The sequence below is a fragment of the Erinaceus europaeus genome, unplaced genomic scaffold, assembly GCF_950295315.1.
Source record: "Erinaceus europaeus unplaced genomic scaffold, mEriEur2.1 scaffold_543, whole genome shotgun sequence".
Lineage (NCBI taxonomy): Eukaryota > Metazoa > Chordata > Mammalia > Eulipotyphla > Erinaceidae > Erinaceus > Erinaceus europaeus.
The window spans coordinates 1-14,308 of NW_026647246.1; the positions used below are offsets into that span (position 1 = coordinate 1).

Genomic DNA, 14,308 nt, shown 5'->3' on the forward strand with positions numbered 1-14,308 from the left:
AAGAGTGGTGAAGCTCCAGTCTTGACAGCATCCTGTTTTGTGCAAGAATCTGATCATTCAGCCAAGCCTGAACTTTTGGTTGTCTCTCAAACTTTTGTGGTTACCCAAAACACCTTGTTAAGTATGGTTTCCAATAGTCAAAATTTCCCTAAATTCATTTTATTGTGAGTATATTCCCATTTATACCTTACGTGGAGGTTATTCAACTAGTTTTTGGATTTATTTTCTTTTTATATTTACTCAGTAACACATTAATGGGGAATAAATCTATATCCTTGAAAATGTGTGATTTCACTGAGTGACCCACCTACCTGGTCCAACTTTTATTTCTGAGGAGAGAAAAACTACAACACAGCCCCAATATCTCTGGAACTCTAGGTGATTTCAAGGCTCAGACCTAGGGCTTCAAGCACAGCAAGACGTGAACTGTACTGGGTAAATTGCCTTCTAGTCCATTTGCTGGATTTCTTTCAGAGGAAAACTCTCCATGTGTAGATCCTGTGTGTCGATGGATAAGGTGAATTCAAGAACCTCCTATGCTATTTCTGGTTGGTAATTTATAAATAACTAAGTACTATAGTTAAAGCATAATGTAATAAGCAAAAGACTTTAGAACATAATGCTTATTTCGTAATTATACTACTTTCATCATTGAATTTCTCTTTTCTATAAATATTCCCTACAAACTTTAAAAGACCTAAGCTTTTTATTTTTTCTGTAAGACTCCTCTGAACACATTTCTGTTTCTGTGTTGGTAAATCATCATAATTTTTGACAGCTTCGCAAAAGTCTTGTTTTCTCCAGTACCTGCTTTTTGGAGCCTTTATCCTGCAACACTGTGAACTCGAGCTAATTGTAGTCAGCCTCGAGGTGCCCACTTTTGTGCAACTTGCAATTTGTGATAACGGTTGTCTTTTAAAATTGTTCCTAATGATTTTTGATTTTTTTTCAATACAGGTAATGGATTAGGAATTAGAATTGTAGGTGGCAAAGAAATCCCTGGACATAGTGGAGAAATTGGAGCATATATTGCCAAAATTCTTCCTGGGGGAAGTGCAGAACAGACAGGGAAACTTATAGAAGGTAAGAATAAGTATTTCAAAGTAAATTAAAACAGTTGTGTTCATATTAAATATAAACTCTCTCTTCTAATGGTTAGTGATGCAATTTTGGCATAGGACTGACTAGGTAAGAAGATGTTCCCAAAACTATGTTCTTTTCACTTTCAATGGCATTGTCCATTCAGCAGTTGATTTCATCTGTTGTGGTAACAACTTATTTAAGAAAAACTAACTAGTCAAGTTTTTACTGACTGGAACAATATGTTTAAAGGTAACACTATTTTATTGAGATTGATGTTTTATAAATACTAAGGAGATTGTATTCACATTGGTGTTATAAAAAGATTTTATGATTCTGTTATGTTAAAAACAGGTCAACAAACTGCATAGTCCACAGACAAAATTCATCTATTGCCTCTTTCTGTAAGCAATATTTTGGTTTTGCTTTGTTTTTTGATGGGGGGGGCACTGACAGAGTCACGAATTTATAGTACTGAACACAGTATTTTTCTACTACAAAGTAACACAGCCTTCACAGTAGACTAAACGATTTACAAAACCTCTTTGCCCCTTGATGTAATGTTTAGGTTCTTCCTACTTTTACAGGTCGCGTGCCTCATTGCATCATAACACTTTAAAATAGTAACTTTACATATGGATCTATTAGGCCATAATATATGTATTTTAGTAATTTCTTTCAGTAAAATGTTACAGGTTGATTCTCACAAGATATAACAAAATTCATCATATGTAACCTAGATGTGATCATTCTCATTTTTCAAAATTTAACACATACTTTTAGAAGTTTGTAATGATATTGTTCATATGTTCATTTTAACCTTTCAAAGACCAAAAATATATTTTTATTTTACTCAAAACAAAATGTATTTGTAAAGTGCTTCGTGTTTCATAATTAATCAATGTTATCATTACTTAAGTATTCTAATTACGTTTTTAAAAATTCACTATTCTTTTCCTACATAGACCATCTCTACCAAAAAAAGGCCTGAATATTTGGGGAAATTATTAAAATAAAAACAAACTCGAGGCAATAATTACTCATCAAAGTGTGCAGCCAGCATCAGCTTATACCAGACAACCAAGAAATGCTATATAGATCTCACCCCAACATTACATTGGTGGCATAGACTTGAAGACTTAAATGTGTAATAGTGACAGAACTGACATTGTAGAAATACACACAAATTACAAAACACACCCTTTTGTATATTAATCTTCTTGTTAGCTTTTGGAATGTTAGTTTACCAGGATATCACTATTATATAACTGAAAGCATATTAAAAATGCTTTCATGGGATTTAAAAACAGGGACTGTTAAGAGCTAGCTGGAGAGCTAATGAAGCAAAAGACCATATGTATCAAGATATAGCAATTATGAACAAAACATTGCAGGGATTTCTTGTGTCAATAATTCTATCATACTCAATGTTGCTCTTTTGGTACTGCAAGCTAGTTAAGGCAGGAGTCAAGACCCATTTTAAGAATGCAAAGGATAGCATCACTTTTAGGTAGTGCATTCCAAATGTTATTATTCAAGATTGCTATATATTTAAAATTATACTTTTATTTTAAATTAAATTTTACAACAATAACTGTGTCTGATAGAGTTTGGCAAACTTACTAGAATAAGTTAAACCTCAAATTTTATACTCTGATACTAGTTTTGGTCAGGGCCAAAGCTAGAATAGAATAGCAGGACACGTGTTTTCCTCTTTGTATCATCAAGAGCAAAGCAACAACCCATTATAAAAATAGTTTTATCACAGCAAAGAACAAAAGATCAGCCTCCAAGTGGACACAGAGAAAGAGACCCTCCCACAAAATTTAAAACAAACAAAAAAAAAAAAAACTGGGGCCTGGCGGTAGAGCAACAGGTTAAGCAGAGCAGGCTAAGCAGCGCAGATGGTGTGAAGTGCTAGGACTGGCTTAAGGATCCCGGTTAGAGCCCCCAGTTCCCCATCTGCAGGGGAGTCGCTTCACAAGAGGTGAAGCAGATCTGCAGGTGTCTCTTTCTCTCCTTCCTGTCTTTGTCTCCTCTCTGGATTTCTTTTTGCCCTGTCCAACAACAATGACAACAATAATAATATCAACAAGGGCAACAAAAATGGGGAAAAATGGTCCCCAGATGCAATGGATTTGTAGTGCAGGCACTGAGCCCCAGCAATAACCCTGGAGGCAAATAAAATAAAAATTAGGGGGCTGGGCGGTAGCACAGCGTCTTAAGCTCACATGGCCAGAAGCACAAGGACCAACTTACGATCCAGGTTTGAGCACCTGGCTCCCTACCTATGAGGGGGATTGCCTCCCAAGTGGTGAAACAGGTCTGCAGATGTCCATCTTTCTCTCCCCCTCTCTGTCTTCCCCTCCTCTCTCGATTTCTCTCTGTCCTATCCAACAACAATAATAATAACCACAACAATGATAAACAACAAGGGCAACAAAAGGAGAAAAAATAAAATAAAGATATAAAATAAAATAAAAATTTTTAAAAAAAGCTTTCATGTGACAGCAAACTGCCATCTACAATTGGGAAGAGATATATAAGGTATGGGACTTCAATCTGACAAGCAAAGATTAAAGCCTACCAAAGTCTATTCCAATTATATTCTATTTATATTGCAATCCTTTGCATACAACTTTACAACAGTTAGTAAACAGGGATTAGGCAGTGGTGCACCTGGTTGAACACACGTTACAATGCACAAGGACCCAGATTCAAGCCCTGGTGCCCAATTGCAAGGGAAAATTTCAGGCAAAGTAAAGTAGTTCTCTCTCTCTCTCTCTCTCTCTCTCTCTCTCTCTTTCCCTCCCTCTTGATTTCCCCTTCCCTCTTGATTTCTCTCAGTCTCTATCCAGTAAATACCAAATTTAAAAAATTTAAAGATTGTGTTAAAAAAAAAGTAAACTATGTGTGAGTTGCTATAACAGCTTTCCTAGTGACTACTGTAATTTGCTAAGAGCAGCACTTCATATTAGAATAAAGACTAGACAGTAATACATCATTAGGGTGGGCTTGGAGAAGATAACTCCCTTGCCAAGTTATAGCCTGATAGACTCTGTCCCCTACTAGCCCCAGAGTGGTACAAAACTTTTAGTGCCTAGTCTGAGACCCCAGTAATATATCAGCCCTGAATCACAACAATTTTGGGGTTGCTAAGCACTAGTGCCTTGAATTTCTGTCTGCTATGCAAATTCAAACACAAACCCCTGGCAAACACAGAACCCCTCACAAAACATCAAACATAATGTGAAGACAGCAGAAACAACCCTCAACATCAGAACAAGAAAACAACTTGACGAAAATCCCAAAGTCGATAAAATTATGTAAACTATCTGGAGGACATCAAGTTGTGTCCCCAAGAATGCTTACCAGAATGGAAATAAACACAAACAAAGTCAGGAAAGTGTATGAAAAGTCATGACAGAAATCATAGGGAGGGGCCAGATGGTGGTGTATCTGTTTAAACACACATGTTACAATGTTCAAGGGCCAGAATTCAAGCCCCTAGTCCCCACCTGCAAGGGGAAAGCTTTGTTAATGGCAAAGCAATGTTGCAGGTGTATCTCTGTCTCTCTCTCTGTCACCCTCTTACCTCTCAATAATACAAAAAAAAAATAAATATTAAAAAAGAAATCATAGACAAATATAGGAGCTTAGCTAAAAAATAGAGGAAAATCACTAGCAGAAAGATAGAAACCAAAGATCAAAATGAATAGCTGGAAAATAACATGGAAATAACCATAAAAACAATAAAGATACTGTAAGAGTTATCAGTAGAAATATATCTACCTTACAATCCAGCAGTTTCTTTCCTAGGTATTTATCCAACTGAAACAAAAACATCTATTCAAAGAGATCTGCTTACACCTATGTTCATAGTAGCACAATTCATAATAGCCCAAACTTGAAAACAGCCCAGATGTCCAAGGATAGATGAGTGGCTAAGAAAATTGTGATATATATCATGTAATACTAATCAACTGTTAAAAATGTGTTAAAATCATCTCCTGGGCGCCGGGAAAAAAGAAGAAAAAAAAAAAAAAAAAATCATCTCCTTTGCCTCATCTTACATAGAAGTTGAAGCAATCGTATTAGATGAGATAAACCAAAAAGAAGGACAAATACCAGATAATCTCTCTTATAGGTGGAATTGAAAATTAAAGACAGGGAAAACCCACAGTGAAACTTGGACTGGGTCTAGTGTATTGCACAAAAGCAAAAAAAAAAGTCTCTCTGGGAAAAGAGGGGAAGAGACTGGGTGGAGAGGCTGTTGGAGTCCTAGTATATATGATTCATGAGGGGTGAGGGTGTTCAACAGACACATAATCATGGGGAGGTGATAAATTTTACCAGTGTACCAACAGCCACACATTAGACCTCAATAAAATGATATTTATGGGACAACATCAAGAAGAGCAACATTCATATCATAGGAGTGTCATAGAAGAAGCAAAAGAGAAAACAATGGAATTCTCATTTCAAGAAATAATACCTGAGAATTGAAAGAGACAATCAGAAGTGGAAAGAAAATCAAGACAGTATAATTTAAATGGCAAAGGTAAAAAGAGGATTTAAAAATAGCAAAGATATTTTTTGCTATTGTTTGCAATAATGGCAAAGAGGCACCTAACAAGGAAATTTTGATATTACAATCAGTTGAGTTCTCAACAGAAGCTTGAAAGGCTACAAAGGACCGACAGGATATATTCAAAATGTTGAATGGCCAACTTCTCAATTCAAGAATACTTGATCCAGCTATCACTCAGGTTTAAAGGAATGATGACGAGCTTTACAGATAAAGGAATTTATTACCATTAACTCACTTCTACAAGAAGTAAAAAGCAGTTATATGAAAGGAAAGCACTGAATGGTCTAACTCATGCAGTAAGTAAGACACAAAGCAAAGGAAAACAAGCAAAACCAAAGAAAGGCAAACATTTGGAGGACAAACCTTTGAATTATGAGCACCGAAGTTCTTTAATATCCATTTTTGTTCTACTGAAGAATATGAAGACAAATTATCTGGAGTATTAAATCGCAAATCTAATTAAATTTATGAAGTACCAGATTTTTGCTATTTGCTTTAGGATAAAATTTTTAATAATTTTAGACTGACAGTGTGGTTGTGTGAAATGGTCATCATTATAAAGGTTTTAAGTGGTGTACAGTATTTTACTTTAGTCTTGGATATTATTATTTCTTTGTAAACTAATTTGCGAGTTGAAAAGCACATTTATAAATATAACTTGAATGTATATTTAAACTCTGCTACTTACATTTTAAATCTTTTAATTTTTTATTATATTTATTTATTTATTGGGTAGAGACGGCCAGAAATTAAGAGGAATGGGGAGATAAAGAGGGAGATAAAGGGACATCTGCAACACTGCTTCACAACATGTGAAGCTTTCCCCCTGGAGGTGGGTGCCAGGATTTGAACATTGTAATATGTGCGCTCAACCAGGTGCGCCACTATCCAGCCCCTGTTTTAAATCTTTATCCTTAGATAAATTATTATAATGTCAACTCCTTAGATAAATTATTATAATGTCAATGTCAACTCAAGTGTAGTCATCTAAATATTAGCCTTAAAAAAGTAATGCTTTGGGGGCCGGGCAGTAGCGCAGCGGGTTAAGCGCACATGATTTGAAGCTCAAGGACTGAAAAGGATCCAGGTTTGAGCCCCCAGCTCCCCACCTGCAGGGGGGTTGCTTCACAGGCACTGAAGCAGGTCTGCAGGTGTCTGTCTCTCTCTCCTCCTATCTTCCCCTCCTCTCTCAATTTCTCTCTGTCCTATCCAGCGACAGCAGCAGCAATAGCAACAACAATAAGGGCAACAAAAGTGGAAAATATGACCTCTAGAAGCAGTGAATTCGTAGTGCAGGACCCAGCCCCACTGATAACCCTGGAGGCAAAAAAAAAAAAAAGTAGTGCTTCTTTTGTGATAAACTGTCTATTCTCTAGACTATTTTAAATGGTAAAATAATATACTTAACATTGTAATTGTTGAATGTTTTGAACTTATTAAACACTTTAAAAGTAATACTTTATTTAAATATAGCTTTTAATATATTATTCTCAAAAAAGTTACAACTCTAGGTCTGTGGAATCTATGATACATTTGTCAGTGTCTCATAACACATGCAGACATTTTTATCTTATAAAGACTAGACTCAATTCTCTGTATTCCATTCCACTTTTATGCGTCTATCTATGGTGGCCCTTAACAAGGTGTTTTTTTTTTTAATACTCAGTGCCTAGCACAGACCTAATCAAACAAGGTTTGAGGCAATATGTGTGGAAATGAGTGATAAAGAATTCATTTTAATTACAAAACCTAAGTGTTTATTAAAATGTCACTCCTAACAAAGTTATGTAAAGCAAAAAATGATACATGTACTCATACTCTATTATTTGCAAAGAACCATGTACACTTAAGACAATATCAATATTTTAATATAACTTTTAATTATCCTTTCAAAAATGATGTACAAAATAACATCTATTTCCACAGGACATAGGTTCTCACAAATTTGAATTTAACTGTTCATAAATTTACATATATTAGCTCTGTTTTCTTTCCCAAGTTTTTCTTGTTTTGAATTTAAATTCAGATTTATCTGTAGGGGTGGGGTTTGGACTAATCCTCTAACCTGCAAAATATGGCAATGCTGTTATCAGGGCTCTTGCATCTGTGGGTCATTGCATGGATCAGAGTAACCAAGACACTCTCAAATGAGTAAGACCCTTATTTTAGAACACATAATAGGAGAAGGGGAACTCACTCCAATAGGAAACTTCTCTTCTCTTTTTAGGCGTTGGGCAGTTCCAAATGTATAAAATAGCATCACTACATGGAAAGACTGGGCCACAGTGGAGTATGCACATTTTTCATTTGTTCCATGTTCAGAAAATGGCTTCCTAATTGTGCCAAGAGTTGAGGAATTTACTGTGATAATGAGTCCATGTCATCTTGGACTAGGCTGGGTTTCCATTGTGCAAATGGTGGTGGTGGAGTTGCAACCTCTGTAGTGCACTGATTGGTGATATCAGTGTAGGAATTTGTGGTTTAACTGAAAGATAGATTGTAATTAGATTCTTTCTTCTGTCCTTCCCCTCTCCTTCACTGATCTTTCTCTGGATGAATGTGAGGGATTTTAATTGGGGTGGGATCTTCTCTAATACCATCTTTCTGTATGGTGACTAAGGGTGAGAAAAGGATATTTTTGTCTTCTGGCATTTCTTTTCAAATCCAGAAACACCAAACATTCTGTTTACTCTGTTTTTATGAAAGGGTGAGGGGTACAAAACAGGGAATTTTAATTTAGAAGCTGAAATCTCAACTAGGCAAACAAATACTGAGTAGAAATGTTTGCTACATGACACATTTTTCTGATCAATTTGCATATAAATGGTTTGTTTTACTCAGTCTTGTAATTGTACATCTCAGTGGTTAAACTTCCTGAAGAAAGTGAATGTTTGGCCTTAGTTTAGTCATTAAAAGTGTCCTTATTTTCCTGAATCTGAACCCTCTAACAATTAGGAAAATTCCTCTGTAAAAGTCTAATAGTGACAGAGCTTCTCCTAGTGATAATTGTTCAATGTATATAATTTAACACTTATCAGATTCTAAGCAGTAATTGTCATTACAGATGTTTGTACAAATATAAAAAACCTTTGATCTACAATACAAAAACAACAACAACAACCAAAAACACTCTGTAAAGAATAAATAGCCAAACATATACTTAGTTTATTGTTTCAAATCTTAACATTTTATCATTTTTCTTTTATATGTACAGAAGAAATAACAACCTATAATCTGATTAAAGCCTATTATAATCTTTCTTCCCCAAGCCTTTCTCATTGACAGGGAATAAACTACCACACTTAATTTAAAATTACTATTTTGTCTCCTTTTCTTCTTGGTTTTATATGTGTGTTCTAGAATTATGTAAAGAATTATTTTTTTATAATTTATTTATTTTACTTTTGAGAGAGATGCAAGTAGTCACAGAGAGAAACACCAGAGCACTGCTCAGCTCTGGTTTATGGTGGTGTGGAGGATTGAACCTGAGACTTTGGAATCTCAGTCACGAGAGTCTGTTTGCATAGCCATTATGCTACTCCCCCACCTGAGAATGATTTTTTGTTAAGTTTTATAAAATACTTTATTACACATTTATTTTATTTTATTTTATTTTATTTTTACCTAAAATAAGGTTTATGAGATTTCTCCAACATGGAACATATTGATGTAATACTGCCTGTTTACTATTGAGCTACTAGGGATCAATTTAAATATTCTTTACTTAGTTTATTTTAAAGGTTTTCAAGAGCAGTAAACTATGTTGAAATGAATTTTTGAAGTAATTTCTACGTACATGTGCAGGTTTGTTTGTTTGTTTTTATTGCCACCAAGGTTATTGCTGGGGCTCTGTGCCAGCACTAGGAATCCACCACTCCTGGCAGCCATTTTTTTTCTTTATTTTATTTATTTCTTTTTCTTTTTTATTTCTTTATTGGGGGATTGATGTTTGATAGTCTATTTTTTTATTAAGATGGAGAGAAATTGAGATGGGAAGGAGAGAGAAAGAGAGAGAAAGATAGCAGATCTGCTTCACAGCTTGTGAAGCAAACCTCTCCTGCAGGTGGGGAGCAACTGGTATTGCTTTCACAAGTTAAATTTCTGGACTATAGTCACTAATTTGTTTTAAAATGTAAGAGAAAGTTGTGTGATTTCTTCAGCTACAGTTGGCTTTTCCAAATTGCTGTTCTGCATCTTATATTATTTTCATATCAATCAGGAGCAAATTAATATTCTTTTTTTCTCTGTGTCTGTTTCTCTTTTGCTAAATTACTATTTTTTAAATATAATGTGTTGTAGTATCACAATAATAATGTTGGTGGTGGTGAAGCAGGGTAAGGCTTCTAGCAGTTCCCTTTGGAACTCTGTGGGTAGGGTTGTGGACAGATATTCACATTAGAGAATCAGAGACTGCTGCCAGGTTTCAAAGAGGGCTAATGTTTACTGAAGTGAGTACAGAGATAGAAAAGAGAGATACAGAGGCTAATAACCAAAATATATAAAGAGCTCACCAAACTCAGCAACAAGAGAATAAATGACTCGATCCAAAAAATGGGCAGAGAAAAGAGAGATACTTGTACAGAAGATGTGTAGGCCCTCAAGATGAGAATGGCATTTAGTTTCTGGTCTTCCTAGTTTTATGATGGGTCCAGAGTCAGCTACCATATAAAGCTGAGTATATTGATCCTTCAGACCCTCTACCCTGTCCCCAATTCATAATAGTTATTTTTGCTCTATGTTATGTTTCTCTGTTTAGTATTTGACCTTTCAGCATCATGTTCTGGTGCACACATTCATAATTCATGGCCTTAAACTAGATGAAAGGAGAAGATTTCAGTGCACCATACTGTGTGGTGTATTATTATTATTATTACTATTATTATTCTTTGGGACACGTGAACATCTTCTTTGGTGAAGAATCTGTTCAGTTCTTTCCCCCATTTTTAATGTTGTTGTTTTTCTGAATTTTGTGAGTTATTTATCTTGGTTAGTAGCCAAGAGGAGACCTCCCACTGTAGCATAAGGGAGAATCTTCCTAGGCAAGAAAGTCTTTATTTCTGCTTATGCTTTTTTGGCAAATGTTACAGATGGCATGGCAATGATCAAGGTTGGAGATCAAGACACACCACACAGATGAGTGAGCTTCCTTGTTCTTGTTCCAGGGGGATTACCAGGTACGAATTGGTAATTAGCATGAGATTTCACAAAATACCTGAAAGATGGTATGCCAGGTACATGATGTAAGATCACATTTCATGTTGATACAATTTCATAAGAAACACCTAGGAAACCATCTTTTAGAAAACAAACAAATATACATACATATAAATATGGCACAGTGACTCATAGGCTGCAATATTTTATTTTTAAGATAGTGTGACATCATATTTACCTTGCAAAAGTATTAATAATTTGCTTTATTGTGAAGACTAAGAGAGGAATTTTCTTTCTGAACCTTTGTTCATTTATTATGAGAGAAAGAATAAACAAGAAGAGAAAGCTTTTTTGCTCGGGCCCATGCGACTGGCAGGATGGGCAAGTTTCGTGGTCTCTGTACTGCCAGGAAGCTGCGTAGTCACCGGCAGGACCAGAAATGGCATGATAAGTAAGCAGTACAAGAAAGCCTATCTGGGCACAGCTCTGAAGGCCAATCCTTTTGGAGGTGCTTCCCATGCCAAGGGGATTGTGCTGTAAAAAGTAGGGGTTAAAGCCAAACAGCCAAATTCTGCTATCAGGAAGTGTATCCAAATTCAGTTGATAAAGAACGGCAAAAAAATCATAGCCTTTGTGCCCAATGATGGTTGCTTGAATTTTATTGAGGAAAATGATGAAGTTCTGGTTGCTGGATTTGGTCATAAAGGTCATGCTGTTGGTGACATTCCTGGAGTCCGGTTTAAGGTCGTCAAAGTGGCTAATGTCTCTCTGTTGGCTTTATACAAAGGCAAGAAAGAAAGGCCAAGATCCTAAGTTTGATGGTGAAAGTTCAGTGGTAATAAATTTTCATAATAATGGAAAAAAATAAGAAGAGAGAGAGAGAAAGAAGACAGTAGGACAGCTCAACTCTGACATAGAGTGTCACCAGTGACAGAACCAAGATATATTTTCTTTATCCATTTATTTTGACATTTATCAAAGAAAAATTATGTATGAGTCAGAATATTTCTGGTGGAGACATATATGTAAATTATTATCCTTTCAAACATTTTTTAGTATGTAGGCTACTTTAACTCCTGATGTAATTGCTTTTATCAACAAGGATTGCATACTTTCAGATATTCAAATCCTTCTAGGTGAAGAATTGTTTCTGTACTAAAATTTTGGATTTCCCAGTCAGGATACTATGAAACATTCAACATTCTTTGTGTGAGTTTTGAGTGGTTATTTTGCATTATCCATGTCAAATCTCCAAACAGCCAGTGCTATAGCATCTCTAATGTATAGAGCAAATATTTTTAGATTCATACAGACTGACAATTAAATTCAAATCTAATACTTGCAGCCATAATAACTTGTTCAGCTCTTACTACCTCAATGTTATCACTTAGGAAATTGGCATACCAAAGAGAGGTTTGACAGAGTATTTCATGTAAGTAATGGGAAAAGTGTGCTTACTTTCACTTTAGGTCTCTTTGATGACAAGAATCTTTGCAATATTGTATTTGAATTGTGTGTCCCTAATGTGTGTACCTTCTTAGATAATTGAACATTGTTAGTTTTGAGCTCTCAACTACAGGGTCATAGAATATTCTTTATGGAAAAAGCAGCAGAGCTAGAGTAAAGTTTCAAAATACCATGCCCATGACTTAACTAAAATAATTTATTCTCCTTGAATCTCCTTTTATACCAGCTGAATAATTGTAAAGTACCAATCCCTGTCTCACTGAGTAAACAATGAATTCAAAGAGAGGTAGTGGTTGCAAGCTTGTTAACCATAAAGCAATAGACTATTTAGACACAAATAGTATATAGACAGACTAGTTTTGTTGTTAAAGATGATAAAAATGATTTTAATAAATGACTATTAATTTTGTAAAGGTCAGATATTCTATGAGGATAGTACAACCAGTGTTAGAAATATTGGCTGTAGGCAAAATCACTTTAAGTATCAGAGTGAATAAAACTATAAGGACTAAATGGACTATTTTTTTTTTTTTTACAAATATATCGTCTGTGTATGTGTGGTTCAAGAGGTATATGGAAAGTCTCAGAAGCTTTTAATATCTTATATTTGGCTCTTGGTGTCTAGATCAGTTTTATCATCAATTTTTATTCTGTGACTTTTGATAAGACAAATTCACTGACTCTTTTGCATAAAATGCAAGAGATCCTCCACAAGACCCTCCTATAATCATACCCATGTGATATTTTACCTATAAAAAGATGTTAGGGGGTAAGGGGAGGTGAGACTGAACTTTGATAAAAAACCATAGAATCAAAGGTTTGATAGAATTGGAAGGAAGGTAAGACAATTGCATGAAATAGTCCTGGCATTGCAGATACCTTTCATGCTGAGATGAGAAATTATACACATATACCAACAGCTGTACTGTAAAGGATTAACCTCCCAATAAAAAAGGAAAGAGAAATGGAAACTCAAATACTAGATTAAAATTTTGATGCTATCATGCTATCTCACATAGATAGTACCCTGACTTTATCATGCTTGTGACAAAGGTTTCAGCCTGGCTCCTGCACACACCACTGGAGGAAGCGTCACTGTTCTGACATCCTTCTGTCTTTCCCCCGACTGTCTCTGTCTTAAAAAGGTAGATGCAGAGGGGGCTGGGCGATAGCACAGCCCGTTAAGCCCACATGGCGCCAAGCACAAGGACCTGCATAAGTTTCCCGGTTGGAGCCCCAGGCTCCCCACCTGCAGAGGAGTCGCTTCACAAACAGTGAAGCCAGTCTGCAGATGTCTATCTTTCTCACCCCCATCTCTGTCTTCTCTTCCCTTCCCTTCTCGATTTCTCTTTGTCCTATCCAATAACAATAATAATAAAAAAAGGGCAACGAAAGGGGAAAAATAGCCTCCTGTAACAGTGGATTCATAGTGCAGACACCGAGCCCCAACAATAACCCTGGAGGCAAAAAATAAAAAGATAGATCCAGAACAATGAAACCCCTGTGAGGACAAAAAAAAGAGAGAAAATTTTATAATAATTATAAGATGAAAGGAGAAAAATGAAACCAGAATTAATAAATCAGGACAGCTATGAAGCTTGACTCTTAGGACTCATCCTTTTCTTATACAGTGTTCTTACCAGGATTTAGAAGTGATAAAATAATTGTGATGTTTGTAGAACTATCTGTTTTTAGGTTTTTAAATATTTTTAAAATATATATTCATATGCATCTATTTTTGTATTCACAGGTTTCTGTTTTTCTTTTTTTTTTCCCCCCTTTTTGTTGCCCTAGTTGTTGCAGCCTCTTTGCGGTTATTATTGCCATTGTTGACGTTGCTTTGTTGTTGGATAGGACAGAGAGAAATGGAGAGAGGAGGGGAAGACAGAGAGAGAGGGGAGAGAAAGATAGACACCTGCAGACCTGCTTCACCGCCCGTGAAGCGACTCCCCTGCAGGTGGGGAGCCGGGGGCTCGAACCATGATCCTTACGCCGGTCCCTGTGCTTTGCGCCACG

The 14,308-nt window shown here is 35.8% G+C and overlaps 1 protein-coding gene and 1 pseudogene across 1 annotated transcript in view; both read left to right on the forward strand.

The window, feature by feature from the left end:
* The first annotated feature begins 959 nt into the window (after nt 1–959).
* Nucleotides 960–14,308, forward strand: part of LOC103118267 (protein piccolo) — an 80,148-nt gene continuing 66,799 nt past the window's right edge. The window contains exon 1 of the mRNA XM_060183859.1: nt 960–1,083. The gene's annotated coding sequence lies outside the window, so the exon portion shown is untranslated. The remainder of the gene's footprint in view (nt 1,084–14,308) is intronic.
* LOC103118266 (small ribosomal subunit protein uS12-like) lies at nt 11,203–11,696 on the forward strand (annotated as a pseudogene).